Raw genomic sequence first — 26,419 nt, 5'->3', positions numbered from 1 at the left:
TCCCCCCAAAAAGAGGACTAAACTAAAAGCAGAAATGAAAGAGGATAAATAATGACAGACATCACAGAAATACACAGATATTATAACAGAATATCATGAAAAATCATAGACCAACCAAATGGACAACCTAGAAGAAATGCATCAATTCCTAGAAACATCACATCTGAAACTGAACCTGAAAGAAATAGAAAATTTGAACAGACTGATGAATAGCAATCAAATTCAATCAGTAATCCAAAAACTCCCAACAAACAAAAGGCCAAGATCCAATGGCTTCAGAGCTGCATCCTTTCAACCATTTAAAGAGTTAACGCCTGAGGGGAGGGGCCAACATGGCAGAGAAGTAGGGGTATCCAAACTTCCTTCTTCTCCCAAACAAAGAAGTATTGAAGCCAAAGGACTTTGAATCCCAAGAGTCTGGGTGGAAAAGAGACAGTCACGCTTCCAGGGACCCATGGGACAACCTGATGGGCCACAGGTGCGTGATTGTGACCTGGGAGAGATGAAATGAACAGAGGGAGGGATCCGCTTCTTCCGAGAGACAAAGGGAAGAGAAAGAGTGGCTGGGGAAGCATAGGACTGTATCTGGACAAGAGAAAAATCTCAGGCCAGGACAGAGAAAGATCCAATCTCTAACTGTGGGGCTTGCTGTGGACTGGGGCCAGCTGCCCGGATCACGACCTGGGGAGGAGGAGAGCCAGCCCCAGGCTTGGGGGCTAGGTCAGGGGCACAGTCCGCACTAGGAAAAAGTGATCACCTCCCTGGAGTGATCCCCCTCCCTGTGGGACAGGACAAAGCCTGCCTGCACCTGCCAGTCAGGGACCACATATCAGGTGGTGGGGAGAGATGCTTCCCGGGGCCTGGGGAGCAAGAGTTTGAATCCCAGCCAAATGCCAGGCACGGGAGTCGGGGGAGCGAGACAAACTGTCTCATTCGTATCCACGGCACAGTGAGGACAGATAGCTCAAACAGACTAGTCTGTGGAGGAGAGACTGGGGGCGGGGGGGCTGCCATTTTTCTCCCCACAATCACCAAGATGGGGCCTCAGGGATTGGACAGCAGGACCCACAGTGGACGCCCCCTTCTCCAGACCTGCACTGCTGCATTGCCTGGTTTAATTCTCAAACAATTCTAATTATATAGATACATTCTTCCTTCCTTTCTCCTTCTCATCTCTTCCCTCCTCTAGTCTGGTTACTCTGGTTGTTGGTTTGTTTAAGCAGACATATTTAATCCATTCTCTTGATATATGTTCCAAACCTCCTTCTTTATTCTCCATTTTCTCTCTCTGGATTAAGCCCTATAGTTTCTCTGTCTGGACAACTTTATCTTCCTTCATTCTTCCCCACCTCCTTCTTCAGTTTCCTTTCTCTCTCTCTGGATTAAGCCAAAAAGTTTCTCTGGTCCATTTTTACTCTTTCTTTTCCCCACCCATGTCATGTCTCTCTTTGTATGGGATAAGGCCTCTTCTATCAGCACTACCTCCACCCTGTGATTTACTTGTAGGTGGTGTTTCTGGTTTTTTTGTTCTAGGTTTTTTTGGTTTGTTTGCTTGCTTGTGTGTTTGTGTGTTTTTGTTTTCTGTTTGTTTTTTGTTTGTCTGTTTTCCTTTCCAGAGCTACTTCAATGAACAAGTCAAAGCACACCTGGTGGAGGGTCTAAAACATCACTACCAGTTGGGAGATAAAGTACCCAAGGTCACAACAAGAGAGAGCAAGTAACACTCTCCAAAAAAACATCTCCTGAAGGGTCAGGCTCTGGATAGGGTATGGCCCATCTTTAATATACAAGTGCTCGCAGGTGCAGGGCACATAACAAGCTTTTAAAACATATCACTATCCAAAATGATGAAATAGAAGAGTTCTCCTCAAAAGAAATTCCAGGATGAAATGACAGCTAAAGAATTGATCAAAATAGATTTGCACAATATAACTACACAAGAATTTAGAATAACAGTCATAAGATTAATCGCTGGGTTTGAGAAAAGCATGGAAGAAAGCAGAGAATCTATTGCTGTAGAGATCAAGGAACTAAACAATAGTGATGATGAATTTAAAAATGCTATAAATGAGGTGCAAAATAAAATAGAGGTGGTCACAGCGAAGACTGAAGAGGCAGAGGGGAGAATAGGTGAATTAGAAGATAATTATGGAAAAAGAGGAAGCTAAGGAAAAGAGATAAAAAAAATTCTGGATATGAGGGTAGATTTAGAGAACTAAGTGATGCAATCAAACAGAACAATATCCATATCATAGGAGTTCCAGAAGAAGAGAGAAAAAGGGGCCAATGTACTTGAACAAAACATAGCTGAGAACTTCCCTAACCTGGAGAAGGAAACAAACATTGAAATCCAGGAGGCACAGAGAATTCCCTTCAGATGTAACTTGCATCAATCTTCTGCATGACATATCATACTGAAACTGTCAAAATACAAAGATAAATAGAGAAATTCTGAAAGCAGCTAGGGATAAACGGGGTTTAACATATAAGGTAGACACATAAAGGTAGTAGCTGACCCATCCACTAAAACTTGGCAGGCCAGAAAGGAGTGGCAGGAAATTGTCAATGTGGTGAACAGGAAAAATATGCAGCCAAGAATCCTTTATCCAGCAAGCCTGTCATTCAGAATAGAAGGAGGGAGAGATCAAGGTTTTCCCAAACAAACAAACAAAAACTGAAGGAATTCATTACCAATAAACCATCCCTACAAGAGATCCTAAGGGAGACTCTCTGAGTAAAATGATGCAAGGACCACTAAAGGACAAGAAACATCACCACAAGCATGAAACCTACATATAATATAATGACTCTAAACCCATGTCTTTCAATAACAACACTGAATGCAAATGAAGTAAATGCTCCAATCAAAAGACATAGGGTATCAGAATGGATTAAAAAAAAAACAAGACCCATCTATTCACTGCCTTCAAGAAACCCATTTTAGACCTGAGGACATCTTCAGATTGAAACTGAGGGGATGGAGAACATCTACCATGCTACTGGAAGTCAAAAGAAAGCTGGAGTAGCCATACTTCTATCAGACAAAATAGATTTTAAAGTAAAGGCTGTAACAAGAGATAAAGAAGGGCATTATATAATAATTACTAGGTCTATCCATCAAGAAGAGCTAACAATTATAAATGTCTACGCACCAAATTCAGAAGCACCCAAATATATAAAACAATTAATCACAACCATAAACAACTTTATTGACAAGAATGTGGTAACTGCAGGGGCTTTAACACTCCACTCACAACAATGGACAGGTCATCTAGACAGAAAAATCAATAAAGAAACAATGGCCCTGAAAGATACACTGGACCAGATGGACTTGACAGATATATTTAGAACTTTTCATCCTACAGCAGTGGAATATACATTCTTCTCGAGTGTATAGGGAACATCCTCCAAGATAGATCACATACTGAATCACAAAACAGCCCTCAATAAATATGAAAGAGTTTAGATCATACCTTGCACACTTGCAGATCACAATGCTATGAAACTTGAAGTTAATCACAGGACAAAGTTTGGAAAACTTCCAAATGCATGGAGGTTAAAGAACATTCTACTAAAGAAAGAATAGGTCAACCAGGCAATTAAAGAAGAAATTAAAAAATATATGGAAACAAATGAAAACAAAAACACAACAATCCAAACCCTTTGGGATGCAGCAAGGGCAGTCCTAAGAGGAAAATACATTGCAATCCAGCCTATCTCAAGAAACAAGAAAAATCCCAAATACAAAATCTAACAGCACACCTAAAGGAACTAGAAGCAGAACAGCAAAGAAACCCCAAACCCAGCAGAAGAGAATTAATAAAGATCAGAGCACAAACAATACAGAACCCCCCCCCCCCAAAAAAAAATAGAACAGATCAATGAAACCAAGATTTGGTTTTTTGAAAAAAATAAACAAAATTGACAAACCTCTAGCCAGGCTTCTCAAAAAGAAAAGAGAGAGGACCCAAGTAGATAAAATCATGAATGAAAAGGGATTTCTTGCAGCCAATCCCTCAGAAATACAAGCAATTATCCAAGAATACTATGAAAAATTCTATGCCAACAAACTGGACAACCAGGAAGAAATGGACAAAGTCCTAAACACCCACACACTATCAAAACTCAAACGGGAAGAAATAGAAAATTTGAACAGATCCATAACTAGTAAAGAAGTTGCATCAGTTATCAAAACATCTCTCAACAAATAAGAGTCCTGGACAAACATGGCTTCCCTGGGGAATTCTACCAGACATTTAAAGCAGAGTTCATATCAATCCTTCTCAAGATGTCCCCAAAATATAGAAATGGAAGGAAAACTTCAGGACTCATCCTATAAAGCCAGCATTACCTTGATTCACAAACCAGACAGGGTCCCCACAAAAAAGGAGAACTGCAGGCCAATATCCCTGATGAACATGGATGCAAAAATTCTCAACGAGATACTAGCAAATCAAATTCAATGACATATACAAAGAATTATTCACCATCATCAAGTGGGATTCATTCTTGGGCTGCAGGGTTGGTTCAATATTCACAAATCAATCAATGTGATTCATCACATTAATACAAGAAAGAAGAACCATATGATCCTCTCAATAGATGAAGAAAAAGCATTTGACAAAATACAGCATCCTTTCTATATAAAAACCCGCAAGAAAGTCAGGATGGAAGGAACATACTTAAACATCATAAGAGCCATAGATGAAAAGCCCACAACTAATATCATCCTCAATGGGGAAAAATGGAGAGCTTTCCCCCTGAGATCAGGAACACAACAGGGATGTCCACTCTCACCACTGTTGTTCAACATAGTGTTGGAAGTCCTAGCATCAGCGGTCAGACAACAAAATGAAATAAAAGGCATCAAAATTGGCAAAGAAGAAGTCAAACTTTCACTTTTCGCAGACAACATGATACCCTACATGGAAAACCTGAAAGACTCCACCAAAAGACTGCTAGAACTGATACACGAATTCAGCAAAGTCGCAGGGTACAAAATCAATGTACAGAAATCGGTTGCATTTTTATACACCAATAGTGAAACAACAGAAAGAGAAATAAAGAAACGGTTCCCATTTACAATTGCACCAAGAACCATAAAATGCCTAGGAATAAACCTAACCAAAAGGATGTAAAAGATCCGTATGCTGAAAACTATAGAAAGCTTATGAAAGAAACTGAAGAAGACACAAAGAAATGGAAAAATATTCCATGCTCATGGATTGGAAGACTATTGTTAAAATGTCAATACTACCCAAAGCAATCTACACATTAAATGCAATCCCAATCAAAATTGCACCAGCATTCTTCTCCAAGCTAGAAGAAACAATGCTAAAATTTGTATGGAGTCACAAAAGACCCCGAATAGCCAAAGTAATACTGAAGAAGAAAACCAAAGCAGGAGGCGTCACAATCCCAGATGTTAGCCTCTACTACAGAGCTGTAATCATCAAGACAGTATGGTATTGGCACAAAAACAGAGACATAGACCAATGGAATAGAATAGAGAACCCAGAAGTGGACACACAAATGGATGGCCAACAAATCTTTGACAAAGCAGGAAAGAGTATCCAATGGAAAAAAAAAAGACAGGCTCCTTAGCAAATGGTGCTGGGAGAACTGGACAGCAACATGTAGAAGAATAAAACTAGACCACTTTCTTATGCCGTACAAAAAATAAACTCAAAATGGATGAAAGACCTAAATGTGAGACAGGAAGTCATCAAAATCCTAGAGGAAAAAGCAAGCAACAACCTCTTTGACCTCGGTCGTGGCAATTTCTTACTCGACATGTCTCCAAAGACAAGGGAATGAAAAGCAAAAATGAACTATTGGGACCTCATGAAGATAAAAACCTTCTCCGCTGCAATGGAAACAATCAACAAAACTAAAAGGCAACTGACAGAATAGGAAAAGGTATTTGCAAATGACATATCAGATAAAGGGCTAGTAGCCGAAACCTATGAAGAACTCACCAAGCTCCATACTTGAAAAACAGATAATCCAGTGAAGAAATGGGCAGTAGATACGAATAGACACTTTTCCAAAGAAGACATCCAGATGGCCAACAGACACATGAAATGATGCTCAATGTCACTCCTCATCAGGGAAATACAACTCAAAGCCACTCTGAGATACCACCTCACAATGGTCAGAGTGGCTAAAATGAACAAATCAGGAAATTATAGATGCTGGTGAGGTTGTAGAGAAATGGGAACCATCTTGCACTGTTGGTGGGAATGCAAACTGGTGCAGCTGCTCTGGACAACAGAGTGCAGCTTCCTCAAAAAATTAAAACTACAACTACCCTATGACCCAGCAAGAGCACTGCTAGGAATTTACCCAAGGGATACAGGAGTGCTGATGCATAGGGACACATGTACCCCTATGGTTACAGCAGTGCTTTCAACAATGGCCAAATTATGGAAAGAGCCTAAATGTCCATCAACTGATGAATGGATAAAGAAACTGGTTTATGTACACAATGGAATACTCCTTGACAATGAGGAAGAATAAAATGATGCCACTTGCAGCAATGTGTCTTGCTAAGTGAAATAAGTCAGTCAAAGAAAGACAGATCCTGTATGTTTTCACTCATATGTGGATCTTGAGAAACTTAACAGAAGACCATGAGGGAAGAAAAGGGAGAAAAATAGTTACAAACAGAGAGGGAGGGAGGCAAACCATAATAGACTCTTAAATACAGAGAGCAAACTGAGGGTGGATGGGGGTGGGGGAGAGGGGAAAGTGGGTGATAGGCACTGAGGAGGGCACTTGTTGGGATGAGCAGTGGGTGTTGAATATAAGCCAATTTGAAAATAAACTATATTAAAAAATAAAGGGTTAATACCTATTCTTAAAATATTCTAAAATATGAAAGTGGAAGGCAAGTTTCCAAGTTCATTTTATGAGGCCATCAGTACCCTGATACCAAACCAGATAAAGATATTACAAACAATAGCAAAACAACAGGCCAATATCTCCGATGAACATAGATATAGTAATTGTCGAGAAAATATCTGCAACCCAAATCCAACAATGCATTTAAAAAGTCATTCACCTTAGGTGCCTGAGGGGCTCAGTCAGTTAAGCGTCTGACTCTGGGTTTGGGCTCAGGTCATGCTCTCGCAGTTCAGGAGTTCAAGCCCCCCATGAGGCTGTGCGCTGAAAGAAAAACACCATGTGACATCACTTTATGTGGAATTTGGGAAACAAAACAAAGAAACAAAGAAAATGGAGAAAAGAAGACAGACCAAAAAAACAAAAAACAAAAAAACAAAAAAACAAAAACAGACTCTTAAATTTAGAGAGGAAATGGTGCTTGCCAGAGGGCAGGTGGGTGGGGGGTGGGTGAAATAGGGGAAGGAGATGAAGAATACACCCATGGTGAGGAGCATGGAGTCATACGAGAAGTGTTAAATCATTATACTGTACACCGTGAAGCAAACATAACCCGATGTTAATTACACTTGAATTTTAAAAATTACTACAAAATGGAAATACTCTCATAGCAACAGAAGATAAAAGTTTTACTTTTATAATCTTGGAATGAAAAATGATATACGTAGCTTATGAAATCATTAATGAATTGGAAAAATGGGACACTGTCATAAAATTGCTCATAAACACATACGTAATTGAGTAACTCCTGCAGACATGTGAAAACTACACACCATTCTTTTCCCCCTGAAATGGTTATTCTCCCCTTGCATCTTCCTCAGAAAATAACCCTAATTTCACTTGCAAAAATTCTACATTTATGAATTTAATATGCAAATCTTCTAATTTTCTGTATAGGATATACATTTTTCTTTCAAATTCGACTACATGTGGGATTTCCTCAGGAAATAGGTGTAAACCATCTAATGTATACACATACATAAAATATCCAATGAAGAAATCCAGTATGACGAAATGAAATCATACTGGTGCACATAGATTACATTTTTTATGGAACCAATCAAGGTGGAGTGATATTTTCAACTGGGTGGGAAAAGTTAACAGAGACCTACACAGCAAATCTTGAAGTTACAGAAACTTGCATGTGCATCAGGTCTGTCTTCTCTCTTACGGTGACAGAAAGGAGCCTTGCAGGTATGTGTGGTGAATGTAAAACTCGGGCAGGTCTATGAATCTCTGAATGAGAAAATGAGCAAAAAAGAAAAATTAAAAAACAGTGGAAATGTATCGAACAGGGGATCTGAGCATCAAGTTCCATAAAGACAGAATACCACGAGGCTTTTTCTTCTAAAATTGATTCACAATGTTTGCTTGCTACAGTCCTACCCACACTGAGAAGTGGCTTTGGTATGTCCTTTGACCAGCAGCAGTCACAGAAGGATCCCATGAATGAGCTTTTAGTAAAATCTGCAATCAATTTAAAAGTATTTCGGATGTTCACGAGTTCATGAGAAATTAGAAAACAGGCCAAATCTCAACTAAAAAGGAGATAAGGTAACGAGTATGTTTTGAAGGTATTATTGAGGAGATTCCTTCCAACAAAGGCAAGAAAGGGTAAGTGTAAGGAATTCTGTTGCAGGAATAATATTGAACATTCGAATAACGGGAGGTTCCTGGCACAACGTACCTGTCAGGTTTTCAGTTGTTTTCAACGACGAGAACATTCTTGGGGAAAAATCCCCACTGAACGTTAATAAAAGCATGTATGATGTGGAGGGCACATTGTGTTTTTACCTCGGGCTCTGGTTGCGGCAGGACTCGGAGAGTGGGTCCCAGCTCATTCTTCTAGAAGGTCCTGAGAGTCAACATTCGGCGTCTTCACTTCCCAACTGAATGCGGCTCCTGTTCCTCCGAATTTGTGTCAGGATTTCTCCCCCAAACAAGCCTGAACCTGGCACAAGCCAACCCCAGCCTCTCTGACGTGACGTGGCGGGACCCCCTGAATCCTTGGATCCTTGAGTGAAATACATCTTGTTCACAAAGCGGCAGGGGAAATGAGGAATAAGCCACGGAACAACCCAGAAAATGTAAGGGACTGTGCCACTCACTGACCATCTGGCCTTTCTGGGGAAGCTGCCCAGCACCCCTGCCCCCTCCCCCCCCCCGGGGGCGGAACCTGCTGAACATGCAGCTCTGGCTCTTTACCCACACTCAGAGGCACTGGGTCCTCAGAAGCAAGGAAGCCTTTCCAGCTCTGTGGCGCCCTGGATCAGAAAAGCCTAACGGGCGCCTTCTCTGGCCATTACTGCTCACGCAGACGCCAGGCCCCTCCCTGGGCGTGGTGCGTGCGCGCCCCCTGCCGACCTCCGTGGGAATTCCTGCAATGCTCAAGGCCATGGCTGCTCAGCTGGAAGTACTGAGAGTGCAGCTGGTCCAGTGAAGCCTGTTCTCCAGATTGGGAAGGGTCTTAGTGAAGGGCCTGGGACCCAAAGAAATCTTTTCCTTCTCCTTTTTACTGAGTGAAGAACGAAACCGAATTTATTGATGTCATGATATCATTTGTAATGCTTTAAGCAGCATTCCCAGAAATACAGACGACAAATTGACACATGCTGAATGAACCACAGGCAGTGGTGTTTACCACGAAAATACTTGGGTTGAATAAAAATTGACACCCTTGAGAAAGACATACAGGCTTCCAGCTATGGAATGAATACGTCATTGGGATACCAGGTACAGCCTATGGAATATAGTCAATCCTGTAAGAAAGTGTTGCATGTTTTCACGATACCTACACTTGTATAGGTATCTGGAGAGCATAACGTATACACACGGAATCACTATTATATATACCTGAAACTAATACAACATGGTGTGTCTACTACATTTCAATAAAATTGGACAATACTTTAAATTTGTCCTTCACCATTAAAAAATTATTTCTAATTGAGAACATATGAAATTCCATTTATACCACATTCTCTAATGTCACCATCTTGATGTTGAGAGCTTATTTTCACATTGTCAATAATGTGTTTGATGACACAAATGTGACAAGGCCAGAATGCACATCTAAAGGAAGCTACACGTCTGTTATGAATTTCCTGCCTGTATATGGGTAATATTTTCAATGAAAAGTGCTTTAGGGATGAAGATGGGTGAAATAATTTCCATCAGACTCATAGGTAGATAATTGTGCCTTCAAATAATAATTGCCATGTCTTGGGGCACCTGGGTGGCTCAGTCGGTTAAGCGTCCGACTTCAGCTCGGGTCAGAATCTCACAGTTTGTGGGTTCAAGCCCCACGTCAGGCTCTGTGCTGACAGCTTGGAGCCTGGAGCCTGCTTTGGATTCTGTCACCTTCTCTCTCTGCCCCTCCCCACTTGTGTTCTCTCTGTCTCTTGAGAATAAATAAATGAAAAAAAAATTAAAAAAATAATTGCCATGTCTTCACAATTAGAGGAAGGCTGGGTGAAGACAGGTTTCTCCTTTCATGTAAGAGAAGGCTGTGGTGTTTTAAACTGCTCACTTACAATCCAGAATCCAGAGATCAGCAGTAGATGTAAGAATAACAATGCACTATCATGTTGCACATAACTAGTTCCAGAAGGAGAATACGGACCTTATTCTCAAATACTTTTGGTTGAGATCAATAATCCATCCTTGCAAGTTCCAGACTGCTGGCTCTGGGGGCAGCACAATGCCTGATGCCTGGTTTTGGAACATAAGGAAGGTCGTGCTCAAGCATGGGGGAATGGAGCAGGGACTGAGGGCAGTGGGGGAGGATTATGGTTACCTCCCCATGGAGCACACTCTGGACTTTACCTGCTAATGAGCTGCACACTCTGCCTCAAGCCATCTCTCTCCATGACCGATCCTGAGACTGGGCCCCCACACGCCAGGCAAAATGAGGGGGGCCCATCTTCCCAGGGGCAATGGCCTCTACAGAGCTTGCCCCAGTGAGGTTGGAGCTTTGCACTCAGGGAACTGTCATGCCCAGGTTTCCTACCCTTTCTGCCTCCAACACTAAGAGCATCTTCACAGAGCCCCTCCTGCATGGCTCATTGCCCCCTCCACACACTGTAACCAGCTCTATCCTTTCCTCCTTGCCTCCTCTTTGCCTCTGCTTCTCTCTCCTCCTGTCTCCCCCTGTTTCTTCCTCTCACTCTCTCGGACATGCCCAATTCCCCCATCACTGACTCAGTGTCTCTCTCCCTGCCTGTCTCTTTGTCTCCCTCTCCCCAGGCCCTCGGCCTTCTACTCTGTGCAGCCCTGTCCAGGAGGCAGGGCACCACATGTCCTGTGTCCCCCTCTCTCCTGTCATGTTTTAGCCCAGGCCCTGATCGCAGTGGATGAGAATCCTGTTTACAGAAGCTGCTCATGCTGACCTTTCCTGCAGCATTGCTGTTCCAAGCTACTCCTGGGAAGCATGTGGACAGCCAGACCTTGAGCCCTTGGTGGCCCAGCCATGACCTCAAAGTTGCTGGAGGGCTGGTTGCCTCCACAACCTGGGAGGAAGGAGGGCCCTGCAGGCATCAGGGGCTCGGGGACAGAATGCATGGCCTTTGAGGACCTGGAAAGAGCCAGATGCTTACAACCAACCCTGCCTTGGTGGTGAGGGAGGAGAGGGTATCATGTCATCGACCTCTGCCCTGCCCATCCCTCACTAAGGGTAGTGGGAAGAGGGGCGCCTGGGTGGCTCAGTTAAGCGTCTGACTTCAGCTCAGGTCGTGATCTCATGGGTTGTAAGTCTGAACCTCTTGTCAGGTTCTAGGCTGACAGCTCAGAGGCTGGAGACTGCTATGGGATTCTATGTCTCCCTCTCCTCTCTGCCCCTCTCTCGCTTGTGTTCTGTCTCTCTCTCTCTCCCGCTCAAAAAGTAAACAAACATTGCAAAAAATTAAGGGAAAAAAAAGAAAACACTGGGAGGAATATGGCACATCAAAGTCTCACCCCAAAAACTACCACCATGAGTCTACCTCAGCTCCCACCTGGATTGGTGCTATTGTGAGGTAGCTGGTAGGTGGGAAGAGTCCACAACATCTGGATTAATGCAGGGTTTCCTCACTGTTCTACCAGAGACACTGCTGACCCCTCATCCATTTCTTGCAATCAGGAATTAGCCACTTCCTGGGGATTGATAGCTGCCCTGCTGACCACCACACACCACTGTGACTAGCAGGCGCTGTGTGCTTGCGAGTACCTATTGAGGAGTGAACACCACCATCACCAGATCTAGAGGAAGGTTGTGTCCACCACCCCAGAAGGAACCAGGGGGACATGTGCAGTCAATACAATTCAAATAGGGACTTATCTTCTGCCCCTATTACTGTAGATTCTACCTGTTTGTGACCATGTATACAGGAGTCACACTGTGTACATCAAAATAGAATGACCATAGGTCCTCCTGGAAGCAGATACTGACACAGAGTCAGAACTGTGATGGGTTTATCAGGGGAAGTGAGGAAAGACAAAATAGAGGGGAAAGGATTGGTCAGGGAAAGAATTTAGTTAAATACGCATATCAGACAACTTTTCTAAATATATTACATCACCCAGCCCATTTGTCACAGTTCAGGGTCCTCTTCAAACTTCAAATTCTCCTGTAAGGCAAAGAGATTGTGGGTTATTGCAATGGTATCTTCTGTTGTCCTCTATGCATTTTGTCTTCAACAATATATCTGTGGCCTTGGATGAACACTTAATTGTGTGGCCGCATCTGTGTGTCTACCTACAAGGGAAGATGACTGTCTTCAAATCTTAGATATAGATCCCTGAATGTACACAGTATCATAGTTATCTTTTTCTTCTTTGTAAAGTAGGACCTGAATTTTCATAGAAAAAACACTGGGGTCCTTGCCATATCTTTTGAAATTGTGATTGCCAAAATAGTGATTGCCAATCTCTCAGCCTCAGGCATTATACTCTTAGTTGCATGAAATTGAATGAACATCTGTTGATGATCTTCTGTGTGCAGATACATTCATTTCCACCCTGAGAAGGGCAACATTCATTTCCACCCTGAGAAGGGTGAGTGCCCATTCGTCCCATACATTTTACAAATTCGTTATTGCTTATCCCCTGTTCATCATACTGATCTCAGACACCAACATTGTCCCTGTTTCTCAGATTACAAACCTGAGGCTCTGAGATGTCCCCACTGAGAGTGGGTATTAGGGCTGAGACAGCAGGAACACAGGCAAAGCCTCAGGAAATTGTGAGGGAAGTTCCGGAGATGCAAACCCACAGGCAGGGTGGTGACAGCAGATGCAGGGGTGTGGTGACTGGAGTTCAGCAGGGGAGGCTCCTCCTCAACTCTGAATTCCCCACCAAGAGTGTGACTCAGGCTGAAGGCCAAAGAAGCCGCTCCGCTGATCAACAACCTGTCTTCACCTTTAGTATCACTGAGATACACAAATTTAGGCAGACAAGAATTTCCTAAGACCAAGTTTAAATTACCAAATCTCCAAGACATTCTTTCATACGTGTGCAGACCCTTCAGAAAACCAAGGGAAACAACAATCCTTTTTTTTAGATTATGAACCGGGTGCACTGTGGTAACCTTGACATTCCAGAGATGATGACTAAATTGTGCACTGTGCTTGAACCCATGAAGCAGTTCCTTGCATATATCTTCATGCTCCCTGCCTAGACTGTGGGCCCTGTCATGAAAGGCCTCCAAATCCATCCTACTCACCCCAACACCCTCCCCTCTGCACCTCTTCAAACTCTGCTTGCCGTCCACAACTTCCCTTCTATTCCTGTGTGATTCAAGTTTCCCCCATTCCTTCACTGCTGCTTCCATTATGGTGACCACAAGTACTGTGTCATATAATGCATGTGCCCCATTTCACTCAGGACACCTGAAGCACCTAAAGTTAGGAGTGTGTCTCATCTGTCACAGAACCCACAACATTGTGTCTGTAAAATATGCACCAGTACTGCTGATATGTCTGATTTCGTGTAAAAAATCCTCTTTCATTTTGACAAGAGAAACGTATAGCTCACTGCATTACAGGGAAATGACACTGCCCACTGTATGTATGTCCTGAGAAACTTGAGATATGCTACAGCGTCCTCAGGAAGGTCGCAGTTGGATTGCCAACACTCACAACCATCTCGACATCATTCGCACAAAGTCAATCATGAAGAAGATGAATACACTTTATCAGTCACTCATCCCGTTCAGGTCGTCTTACCAAATTGAGTATGTGGAGGAGATGGTGGAGGAGGGGTAAGAGCTGGTGATGAAGGGCCATCCATGGGGTACAGCCTGCAAGGCGAACCTAGGAAAGGACCAGGCCCTCTTGCATACATAATGGCCTGTGGAACAGAAATGAAAGCTGTGTTCATAGGACAGAACCAAGCACCAACGCTGGCAAAAAGCGAAAACCTAAAGAAGTAGTGCTCGTCTCCTACTAGTTTCCCCACAACTGGGTTCCAAGTGGGCAGCATCGGCATCAAAAGAACTCTACCCATACTTTGGGTTCCGCTGAGAGCTTTGGGGATGGGGAACAGAGGCTATGGGAAGAAACTAGTGTCCCCACATGTCTGCAAATGTAGAACAGCAAGGGCTCTTGTCCTAGAGAATTCATGGAGTGAATATGGAGAAAATTAAGAAAATAGCATATTCCTGATATGAAGGCATCTAAGTCCAGGATCAACCACCACCCCTTACCCCCCTCCACCACAGAGGCTGCTTATTTGTACGTGAAGAACTACAAAATAAGAAGGAATGACAAGGCCAGTGTCCACACATGGAATCATAGCCCTCAGGGCTCAAAGCTCTTCCTCTAAGCCCCCTCCTGTGCCCGATCTGCTTCTCTCCTGACAATGGGGTCTTCTCCTCTCTGGAAGTGTTATCCATGGGCACAGAGACACATGGGGTGATGGGGATCCTGAGGTCATGCAGAGAACCTGGAAAAGCATGTTTTAGAGAAACATGCTACCTATTCATTTTAGTTAGGCTTAGGTAATTTATTTTAATTCAGTGGTACTTCTCAGTTTAAGTACAGTACAATTTGCAGGGTAATCGTGTCCTCTGGAAAAATGAGCTGAAGTTCTAAATAACAGAATTAACACAAATACACTTTCATTTCTGCTGTACATTTCCATGTTTCACCTGTAACCGTGACACAGGACACAAGACAACATACTCAGGTGAACACAAATGAAGGACACAGTGGGGAATTACAATGCAGGTAATTGTACGGATTTTCTCTCTTCACCACTCATGTTCCAATGCATGTTTTCTAGGACAAATATCTCATCTCTTATACTTCAGATATTTATACCCAGGGCACATCTGAAGGGATTCCAGACAGCACATTTACAAAAAAAAAAAAAAAGGGGGGGGGGGCTTAATGTTGACGGGTATGAAATTTGCTTTGTCTAAGACCACTCTAAATGACACATACAAAAATAAAATTGGAGTGAAGGCATTTTGCATTTTCCTCCCATAAGGATAACTGCAGATTTTCTGAGCATGTTAATCCCCTAGACAGAAACAGAACAGGAAGTAACAGCAAGAGCAATGATTCCACTTTGAGGAGGTCCAGAAAAAATGAGGCATGCCGGAAGACTTCCAGGTGGAGTGTGGTGTCATCCTCCTTGGGTTATTTTCAGGAACATACTGGAAAAGCCCTCAGGTCCTCATCCCTGACCATGTTTGACTTCTAAACTCACCACAAAGAGTTGACAGGATGAAAATAGAGAAGCCCAGAGACACTCGAGTTAAGGTTGTGCATTTACAAAATAAGAAAAACAAGTAGACATATCATACAACACACAAAACAGACACAATGCCAGGAGAGACTGCTGAAGGAAAATGAGGGTTTCCCAAAAGAGTTACAACTGAAAATGTCCATAGCACTTACCTTATCCTTCTTGGTCCTTTTGGTAGATTCATTGTTATTGTCAATCATGGGAGCAAAATCTGGATCTGCAAAAGACCCTAGAAGGGATGGATGTTTATTTTGATTGGAGTAGATTGTTCAGAGACAAGACAAAAAAAATCACCTCATTCCTCAAACAACTTAAACTCTTTGGCCTAGTCATATCCCCAATCACATGCAGAGGGTATCCCACATGCTTCAGGTGATCCCAAGGTGAAGGGGAGAACCATCCCTTAAACTTTGATGAAGACCTGTTATAGCCCGGGTTCAGGTGTTTTCATGACTCATCAAACAACTGTGGATGTCTGGGGGCTCAACTGGATGGATATACGTTAGGCTGAGCCTCATGCCTCCCACCGCCCAGCACATGGACTGTGTATGGCACACATGTGCTGAAGTGCTATGCCTGCTTTTCTGTATACAGCCCCATTCCATCTCCACAAGAGACACCTGTACCAACACAGCGTGGGGAAAATGACACAAAGATGATCTATGGGTCATGAGACACTCGAGGAATGTGGTAATGGTGGCAGACACAATTCTCTTGCATTATAATGCCCTGTGGTAACACCTCTGCACCTTGTCCAAGACTCAACAACAACAAAAATTAGATGAATGTGCTTTGCAAGTCAACTCATACTGCTCAGATCATCTTACCAAGTGGTGCAGGTAGAGGGGTTTAGGGTGGTCCCCAGGGCCACCAAGGTTGAGGAGGTAGATGTGCCCAGGAGCCCATAGGGTGGCCTGTAGGGTAGGGTGTGCAGAATATTCCAGTTAACGGAGGAAGTCCCCATGGATCCACACTGCCCTGCAGTACAGAAGTGACAGCTACATTCATATGCCAGACAAGAGAACCAATACCAAAAGTAGCTGAAACCCAGAGAAGTACATGTCAGCACCTGGCATCTTCTCTGCCACTATGATCCAAGAGAGCAGCATCACTACCTGACAACTCTATCCCTCCCACTGGGTACCACCTACAGCCTAGGCAAATAAATGCAGGAGGTTAAACTACTGTCACCACATGTCCCTGCTCATGTCTGAGAATGTAGAACAAAGTGATCCCACCTTAGAGGATTAAAAGAAGTAACTCCAAATGAATGAAGTAGCATATTCCAGAAGGCCAACGTCTATGTCCAGGATCACCCTGCATCTCTCCACTACAGTGACTGTAGAAGCTCTGTTTTTGGCATCTTCAAGAATACACACACACACACACACACACACACACACACACACAGACAACTGAGTGCAAATAAACAGCTCATGATCTGCACAAAAAAGCCACAGCTACTACTGGGAAAAAGTTCTGTCTGCCAGCCCCTCACTTTGCCCCCTCTGCTTCCCTCCCTGAGAAAGGGGTCTTCCCCATCTCTGGAAGTGCTGTCAGAGGCCTAAGAGGCCACTGGGAGTTCAGGATGCCTGGAGTCTTGCAGGGGAAGTGAGAAAGTGTTCACTGTGACAAAAATATTACTTGTCAATGTCTACTAAGCCCATATGTGTTTATCCGAATTTATAAGGAATTGATTTTGAGCATACTACAAGACAGAGGAATACATCATATGGGAAAAAAGAGGAAGAAATTTATGTAACCGAAATAATGTGAACGTGTTTTGATTTTGTTATCAATTCCCAGGGATGTGTCATGAGTGATGGTATCAGCTCTAACACTGATTGGAGACACATTAGAATCTGCTTGTGTGAACACAACTTAAGGATTTTGTGTTCTGAATATTTTTACCTAAGATACAGCTTGAAGGATTCTAAACAGCTCATTTACCAATGAAGATGTGAAGGTGGTGAGTTACAACAGTGACTTTGTCTAAGACCACTCTAAATTGTACAAGGCACACAATATAAAAATAGAGGGGCGTCTTTTCACATTTCCAATTAACAGATAGCGTTAATGCATCATCGCATGACCAGAAAGAGGAAAATAACAACACTGATCCCACAGAGAGGCAGTATGGTAGGAGTCAACAAACCTAGAGACTTTAGTATGGAGTGCAGTGTATCTTCCTGGTGTATTTCCAGAACACATGGGAAAAACCAAAATGTCCTCAATCTCTAAGTTCCTTTGGCTACTAAACTTACCAGGAAAAGGTGACAGGCTGAAAAGAGAGAAGCCTATAGACTCTTGGGTTAAGGCTGTGCACTTGGCAAATAGAAACAGGCAGACATATCGCACAACACACAAAACAGGGAAAAGGCTGGAGAGCATGCTGAATCACAAATGAGGGTGTCCTGACAGATGTACAACTGAAAATGGCCCAGCATTTACCTTGTCCTTCTTGGCATTTTTGGTAGAGTCCTTGTTGTTGTGACTCATGGGAGTGACAGCAGCTTCTGGATTGGCTAAAGGCTCTAGAAGGGATGGAGGTGTGTTCTGATTTTAGTAGACTGTGCAGAATTCAAACAAACACCACATCTTGTGACATCTTAAACTCTTCCTCACACTCAGGACCATGAAGAGAGGCAGAGAGTAACCCACAAGCCTCAGGTGACCCCAGCGAGATGGGGGAGATCCATCCCATCATCTTAATGAAGAAACCATAGGGCCCTGGTTCTTGTTCTTCATAATTAGTCAAATAACTTTCAACAGGTCAACTCAAATAGAAATCTGGAAATTGTCACTAAAACAGCCATTTCTTAATATACATTAGGGGTAATAAATCACCATCTCATTACAGATAAGAATTAAAATGAGAGTGTCAATTGGTAGATAACATCAATAAATCAACCGAAGAGCATGGGTGTGTTTCTTCTGGCTCCAGGAGAACTGTTCAATCTTTCAGCTTATCTATAAGCTGCCTTCCACATGTGAGCAGGTATTATATAACTATTTCTGAATAGAAATGTCCTTAGACTAATACTATAGTCAAGAGAAAAGATCTGACCCTGACCCTTGAGGAAGATTCCACAGGGCCCTGGTTCAGGTGTTTTCATAATTAATCAAGCAACTGTGAACAGCTCAGGTCTCAACTAGCTAGAAATAAATTTAGGGGTGTGTCTCATCCTTCAGAGAGTCCAACACGTGGTCTCTGTAACAAGCTACATCCTAAGGAGTGCTATGTCTATCACCCTGTATAAGGCCTGTTTCTTCTCTATTAGAGACACTTGCTGCCCAGCTCACCATGTGGAAATGACAGCCCATTTCATGCATGTCCTGAGAATGTTGCAATGCCCTCAGTCAGGTTGACCTGAAAGCTCTGTGATGCCATCCCTGCATATTCCCCAAAGACTAAATAAGAAAAAAAGATGAAATGTGTTTTATAAGTCAACTACTACTATTCAGATCATCTTACCAAATGGTAGAGGTGGAGGTGGAGGGTGAGGTCCCAGAGGCCACCAGGGTGGAGAAGATGGGGGTGGCCCAGAGCCCATGAATTGTGATAAAGGGCAGCCCATGGGATAGTTTCCCTTTCTGGGAAAGAAGGAAATGCTCTGGCAGCCACGTTGTCCTGAGGACAGATATTAAACTTTTGAGATGTGTTAGGGTAAAAGGTGAAAAATCCAACACCAACACCAACACTAACATAGCTGAACCGCGGTGAAACAGGAACAGTGCCTGTCTCCTTCCCCTCCACCTGGTTTCAACAGGGCAGCATCAGTGCCACAAAACTCCACTCTTCCCACTGGGTCCCACTTAGACCTTCTAGGAGTTTGAGAAACCAAGACAGTAAATTTCTGGCAGCATACATGGTACTGGCTATGTCTGCAAATGTAGGAAGGAAGTGGCCGGTCCTAGAGGATCAGAGAGATAATTCCAGACTACTAAAGAATGTCTGTTCCACACACACAGGCATCTATTTCCAGGACTACTCTCCATGCAGCCATTCACCACCTCAACAGCTCTGTCTTGGCATATTAAGAGCAGAAATAACAATGGGGAATTATGGTTTCATATCATTCACTGAAATCTTGAGTCTGTCTCCAGTTAATTCTTATGAGTTGTTTCATTCCGGAGACTCATGAGAGAACCTTCTACAGGCCTTTCATGCCCGAGCTCTGATTCTCAGAACTCTGCGAGGTAAGGATGACCAGCTACACTCTGCTGTAAATATAAGGAAATAGGTTCTAAGAGGAATGAGGGTAAACAGCTTGCAAAAGGTGAAGCAGGAATTGATACCAGCTCTGCCTGCAAGGTCCTGCTGGCAGCCTCTGCTTACCTGGCTTCCTCTCTGGACCTGCTGTCCTAAGGACAAAGATCTATGGGCAGATGACATCCCTAGAGCCCTATAGGGGAGTTGGGAAAGTGTTTTCTGCAGGAACAGTGCCACCTACAGGACTTAGTTAGGAAAAGTTATAGATAATATGTGAATTCACAGGTAATGCTGAATTTTTACGTACACTGTGACACACAGATTAATTTTGTCCCGTGGAAAAATATGTTTGGAATTTTAAATGACAGAATTAAAATGAATGTGTTCTGATATCAAAGTGGAAAAGACAGTTAAGATATGAATAGAAGATGCCAGCTATTACAGCTACAGAGGCCATAAAAGAACCTGGTTACATGAATATGGCATCAGCTCTTTTCCAGAAACTGGCACATCAGACCTGACTTTCACTCTCTATTCCTTCAGCTCCAGTGTACATTTTCTACTGCAAATATGTCTTCCCTGAGAATTCATAATATTTTTTACTATTTGAACAGCTGCAGTGACTCTGCAAAAGCACATTTCCCAAAAGAGATGGGAAAACTGATGAATTATGAAATTTAGAAAAAAACAACCTTTGAATAAGAGCATTCAAAATTGCCAAGCACCTCTCAGAAAGTTGGGCTTTTCATGTTTTTCAGTTAGTGAGGATTACAATTGATGTTCTAAACAGGTTAATGACTAACTCTGGACAGAAAAGGAGTAAAATAATAACAACAATTCTGTCTCAGTTTTCAGTAACATTCCCGTGAAAGGAGGTCTGGAAGAAGCGAGCCAGGCCAGGAGACATCAGTGTGAAGGGAGATGTCATATTCCTCATGTTATTTCCACAAACACACAGTGACTGACTGCCCTGTGGTCCTCAGCCTCTAAACATACTTATGGCTGCTGGAGGCACGATCAAAGATGACAAACAAGCTAAGAACAGAGAGGCCTGTGGGCTCTTGGGAAAGAGTTTTACTCTTTGTAAAGTAAATAACACTGTAGATATATCTCAGAACACACAACCTTGAGACAAGACCAGGAGAGAGTGCTGTATAAAGAGACAAAAGATCCCAGAGAGAGAGTTACAACTGAAAATGGTCACATCATTTCCCTTGCCCTTCTCCGTGTTCATAGTAGGGACAGAATTCTTGTTCCTCATAGAAGCTGCACCAGGTTCTGTATTTGATAGAGGCCAAAGAAGGGATGGAGGTTTATTCTGACTTGCATAGACTGGGTGGAAAAAACAAAAAACAAAAAAACCTCCATGCCTTCTTCCACCGTCTTCCACTGCTTCCTACAGTCAGGTCCCTTACCAGAAACATAGGGTTTTTCAAATGGCAGAGGTGACCCCTTGGGACTCAGGGGAGCCTTGAGGAAGGTGCCAGAAGGCTTTGGTTGGATATTTGATAATCAACCAAATGTGCACAGGTCAGGGCTCAATTCAGTGGAAATCAACACTAAAAGAAGGGTTTCCTAATACAACACATCATGGGAAATGACAATTTATTACAGATTAAAAATTAAAATAAGTTGGGGTGCCTGGGTGGCTCAGTCGGTTAAGCATCCAACTTCGGCTCAGGTCATGATCTCGTGGTCCATGAGTTCGAGCCCCGCATCGGGCTCTGTGCTGACAGCTCAGAGCCTGGAGCCTGTTTCGGATTCTGTGTCTCCCTCTCTCTCTGACCCTCCCCCGTTCATGCTCTGTCTCTCCCTGTCTCAAAAATAAATAAACATTAAAAAAAATTAAAATAAGAGTGGCTTAGTTAGCATAATGTCAGTAAACATCAGCATGAACAGCACACTATCCTTTTCTATAAGGCATTGGTAGGATTTTTCAAGTGTTTTACTGTATATATCATCTACCTTATGTATCTGACAAGGGATTATGTAAGTATTCATGAACAGAAATGGCCTTTAAAAGACTAATACTATACTAACACTATACTAATACTATACTAATACTATACTAATACTAATGAGGTAGGGAAAGGTTAATTCTGTGTGGAATGACCTGAAGTTTTAGAGTTACACTAATAAAATAACATTAGAGGAGTGACATTTCACAAGGATTTACTTTACTAATGGAGTACTATAGTTCATAATACAAAAAAAAAAACTTTTTAAAGAATAAAGGCACCTCCAAACAGAGGAAAGAAATGTCTGCTTTCTTTATAGAAAGCATATTTTCTATGGAGGATTTATCCAAAAGCCAAATCAAGAAAGCTCTTCGGGACATACAGCCTCCAATTCATGCTGTTGTTCATGTTATTCATGTGAAACAAAAGAAAAAGCCTTCAACATTGTCTCAAGGTGGAAGGGGGACTGACCCACATCTGTTCTAGCATCCACTCTCCAGTTAAGTGTAACCAGGAGGTTGCAGGGGGGCCCACAGTCAGTGGAGGGGCATGAGCTCCACCACTCACAAGGGACAGACCCAAAGAGCCCTGCTGGCTGGGGCAACTGAGGGAACCAGTGCCCTGTCACCACTGTGAGACAACCTATGTAACAGGTCACAACCTCTAGTAACCACCTGGGACTGTTTGCAGGAGACCAAACAATTACACCCACTGGAACAAGAAGCCAATTGTGCAGATGTTGCCGCCGAAGTTAAGCTACTGCATTTCACAATATGCTCTGTACCTCTCCATGGAGGGATCGCCCTGTCAGGTCCTCTTGCCATTGGTTTGTGCCTCCTGAATTCCTCTGGAAGCGTCTGTCTTTGGATGACTTCCAGTCTTGAGGATTGAGATGAATCAGTTTCACTAAGAGTTACCACACCCAGGCCTCCACTGGACACCAAATAGTTTAGCCTTTTTAAAAACCTCACAGCTCCCTTAAAAGAAATATGTCAAAATCATGTACCTGTGTTTCAAGTAGGCTACCTCCCTGCTCTGCTCTGCCACTGCCCTCTCCAGATCATGAGCCCTGAGCTGGGAGAGAGAAACACATCCACGTTCAGCTGTGGCAGGGTGTGCACAAGAGGAGGAGAGAAAAACATTCTTACCCAGTTGTCCTGGGTTGCCTTCTCACAAAGAGCAATCTGAAAGAGTCAGCACATCAGTAAAAACCCATGTGGAGAGATTCAGTGGCCCGTTATGATCATCTGCATTAGGTGCTGAAGCACTCAGGAACTACTGTGCAGAGTGCAGCCTACCAGGTGTCCGAAGGTGAGCTCTGACTGCTGCAGCTGTTCTTGTGTTTCTTCTACTCTTCTCCTGGGAGTGCAATCACTTTAATCAGATGAAGCACAATGTTGAGGGTGATGTTAATTGGCCCAGGTTCCCATTATAAGAACTGAACTCTCATACACACGACCCAATCATATAAGACACACTTCACATGAGGAGGAGAGTACAGAAAGCTCAAAGCCATCACTACATCATCTTGGATTTATTATTTAATGCCTGTGGGGTCCACGTTGACACAGTCTCCTTACCTGTGGCGACAGCTCCCTAATCCTGCAATGAGGGTCTTTCATCATAAAGTTCAAATCTTCTTTTCCGTGTATCCTTGTCATATTTCTCATGGTTACAAGTGGGTCTCTAAAATGGGATGGTCCTACTTGTCGATGTGATTTGTCCTCCACCAAACTGCTTCCTGAGGTTTGTAATCATTCCAGAACCTCCAGAAACATGTTCAGGAACCACATTTCCACATAGTCTGGCCAGCATTGGGATCAGGAAATCTTTAGTGAATTAACTTGTTTAGATTAATATCTTTTTTAATTTTATTTTTTTAATTTACATCCAAATTAGTTAGCATATAGTGCAACAATGATTTCAGGAGTAGATTCCTTAGTGCCCTGTACCCATTTAGCCCATCCCCCCTCCCACACCCCCTCCAGTAAGCCTCTGTTTGTTCTCCATATTTATGAGTCTCTTATGTTTTGTCCTGCTGTTTTTATATTATTTTTGTTTCCCTTCCCTTATGTTCATCTGTTTTGTCTCTTAAAGTCCTCATATGAGTGAAGTCGTATGATACTTGTCTTTGTCTGACTAATTTCACTTAGCATAATACCCTCCAGTTCCATCCACGTAGTTGTTAATGGCAAGATTTCATTCTTTTTGATTTCCGAGTAATGCTCCATTGTATATATATATACACCAAATCTCCTTTATTCCATTCATCCATCATTGGACATTTGGGCTCTTTCCACACTTTGGCTATTGTCAATAGTGCTGCTGTAAACATTGGGGTGCATGTGTCCCTTTGAAACAGCACACCTGTATCCCTTGGATAAATACCTAGTAGTGCAGTTGCTGGGTCGTAGGGTAGTTCTATTTGTAGTTTTTTGAGGAACCTCCATACTGTTTTCCAGAGTGGCTGCAGCAACTTACATTATCATAGATTAATATTTTTAACTTAACATCTGGAAAATGTCACATTTCTCTTGAAGTCTCTGTAGAAATTGTTCCCTGAATGTTTGTGTATATTTGTGTGCTACTTGGGTCTAAACACTGTATAAAGTTTCAAAGTAATACAATGGGTGTCGTGTGAGCTGCTGGTAGGAGATGAACTCACTTGTAGTTCCGTAGCTCTTCTGCAGCTAATTTCATTTCTCTTCTGCAGCTGACAGCTGCTTCTCCCCTTCCACCTGCTCCCATTCTTTCAGTCCCAGCTTCCTACAGGGGAAAGAAACATAGATTACCTGGTATCCCATGTGAAATTCTGCCTTTCTTCCCTCCCTGAAATCTGAAAGCAGGACTCAAATGTCCCCACTCCCGTTCCCCGTAAATGCACAGATCTACAAACACAACCAGCGGGAAGCATTGGCACCCACCATTAAGGGACTAAACAAACTCAACTCCAGCGTGTTGGCAAGTCTTTGGCAACTCTGAGCTTCTCTTCACAGCTCTCTATTCCTACTCATCTATACATCACATAAATATAAAAAGCCCACATGAGATGCACTAAGTGCCCTCACAGGATCAGGCTCTTGTGATTGGGACTCCATAAGCGTTATTTCTTTTCAATGTACAAAACTAAGCCTGGCCAACTCATCACAACTAAACACATAAGGATGACGCAGGGGTTCCTGAATTGTCTGATTTCTCCCAAGAGCCCTGAACTTTCAATCAAGGCTGGGGCCATGACACTGCCACAGAGACATCTTTCTTGGACATGGTGTCATTAACATTGTACAATGATCTACTGGACATTTCTACAGTTCATGAGGGAACTCCTGCCACCTACCTCAAAGACACCAGTTGAGAAGAAGGCAAAATACACTGACAAAAAAAAATGATGTAAATTGGCTACCTTCAGAATATTGTCTCCTGGAAAAGGAATGCGGGGAAGGGAAGGGAAGGGAAGGGAAGGGAAGGGAAGGGAAGGGAAGGGAAGGGAAGGGAAAGAAAGGGAAGGAAAGGAAAAAGAAAGAGGGAAAGGAAGGAAAACTGAGTTCACAGGATTCAGTAATGCCGGCACCCCTGATCTCCTACCAGACATAAACTCCCATCTCATCTGCAGCAAGATACCATCACAGTACACCTGAATTCTCCTCCCAATATTTCCTACCCAATGTCTAGATTATAGCAAAAAAATATAGACATATGGCAGTTATGTCTCTATGATGGGACTGAAATGTAAAGAACAATGAAAATGAACCTTGAGGTTTCCACAAAGTGAAGGAAGGTGCAGATCACAGAAATCAAGGCAGAAGGGAGAAACACAATTCTTTACTGATTACTATGGTAAAAGTATGGTTGGTGTTAAATGTGCTCAAAGAAAGTATAATTATCCCCACTGTCTGACACATTCATTCTTACAACAGCATTTGTAACAACTCCTGAAAGTCTTACTCTTCTGTGAGCTTCTGTCTTTGTCCACACAGTCCATCACGAACGTCTACATTCTTCAATGTTTCCCATTTGGCTTCCTTTGGCCCTTTCACACACACACACCTCAGTGCATCACAGTTGTCCCCAGTTCCCTTTTGCTGCCTGTCAAGCATAAAACAGTTTAGTTGAATGTGCGCACCTGTTCCCACGAGTGTGGCCATGAGGAGGGAGAGGGGAAAGGACAGGATTCCCAAGGCAGAAAGCCACTTTTTACCTTCCCAGAGCAAACTCATTCTACCAAGGGTGGTTTTCTTCCCTCCAAGCAACACCTCTTCCAGGTTACACTTATGAGACATCAAGACTCCCTGCATCGAATCCTTGACGTGTGCACTACTATCTCCTGACTTTAAGACAGATTTGAGAAAAGTGGAATGACTACAGAAGAATGTGAATGCACTTAGCACTACTAAAATGTACACTTAAATGTTCATGATGGGAAACTTTCTAATGCATGTATTTTACCACAGTTAAAGAAGAGAAACTTAAAAAGGAAGTAATGAGGTTCATTTCTGATTTATATAACATTTGATAGTAAATCTTTTAACCTAATTCTTTTAAAAAAATTTTAATGTTTATTTATTTTTGAGAGAGAGAGAGACAGAGTGTGAGCAGGGAGGGGTAAAGAGAGAAGGAGACA

The 26,419-nt window shown here is 42.8% G+C and overlaps 2 long non-coding RNA genes across 3 annotated transcripts; both read right to left on the bottom strand.

Annotated features, from left to right (window-relative positions):
* Positions 1 to 12,393: 12,393 nt before the first annotated feature.
* On the bottom strand, positions 12,394 to 21,520 carry LOC111561970. Of its 2 annotated transcripts, none has more exons than XR_006583137.1 (4): positions 18,079 to 21,520; positions 15,780 to 15,856; positions 14,103 to 14,820; positions 12,394 to 12,506 (listed from the first exon to the last, which is right to left on the bottom strand). It is a non-coding gene; the product is annotated as an uncharacterized LOC111561970 (long non-coding RNA). The 2 variants fall into 2 exon arrangements; XR_006583136.1 differs by lacking the exon at positions 18,079 to 21,520 and adding an exon at positions 16,455 to 16,991.
* A 160-nt stretch (positions 21,521 to 21,680) lies between these two features.
* LOC123379385 lies at positions 21,681 to 26,362 on the bottom strand. Its single transcript, XR_006583773.1, has 3 exons — positions 24,464 to 26,362; positions 23,379 to 23,602; positions 21,681 to 23,172 (listed from the first exon to the last, which is right to left on the bottom strand). It is a non-coding gene; the product is annotated as an uncharacterized LOC123379385 (long non-coding RNA).
* Between the last annotated feature and the right edge of the window lie 57 nt (positions 26,363 to 26,419).

This window comes from Felis catus, chromosome C1 (assembly GCF_018350175.1).
Source record: "Felis catus isolate Fca126 chromosome C1, F.catus_Fca126_mat1.0, whole genome shotgun sequence".
Classification (NCBI taxonomy): Eukaryota; Metazoa; Chordata; class Mammalia; order Carnivora; family Felidae; genus Felis; species Felis catus.
The sequence above is the reverse complement of the archived record's forward strand: the minus strand, read 5'-3'. Positions and strand labels throughout refer to the sequence as shown.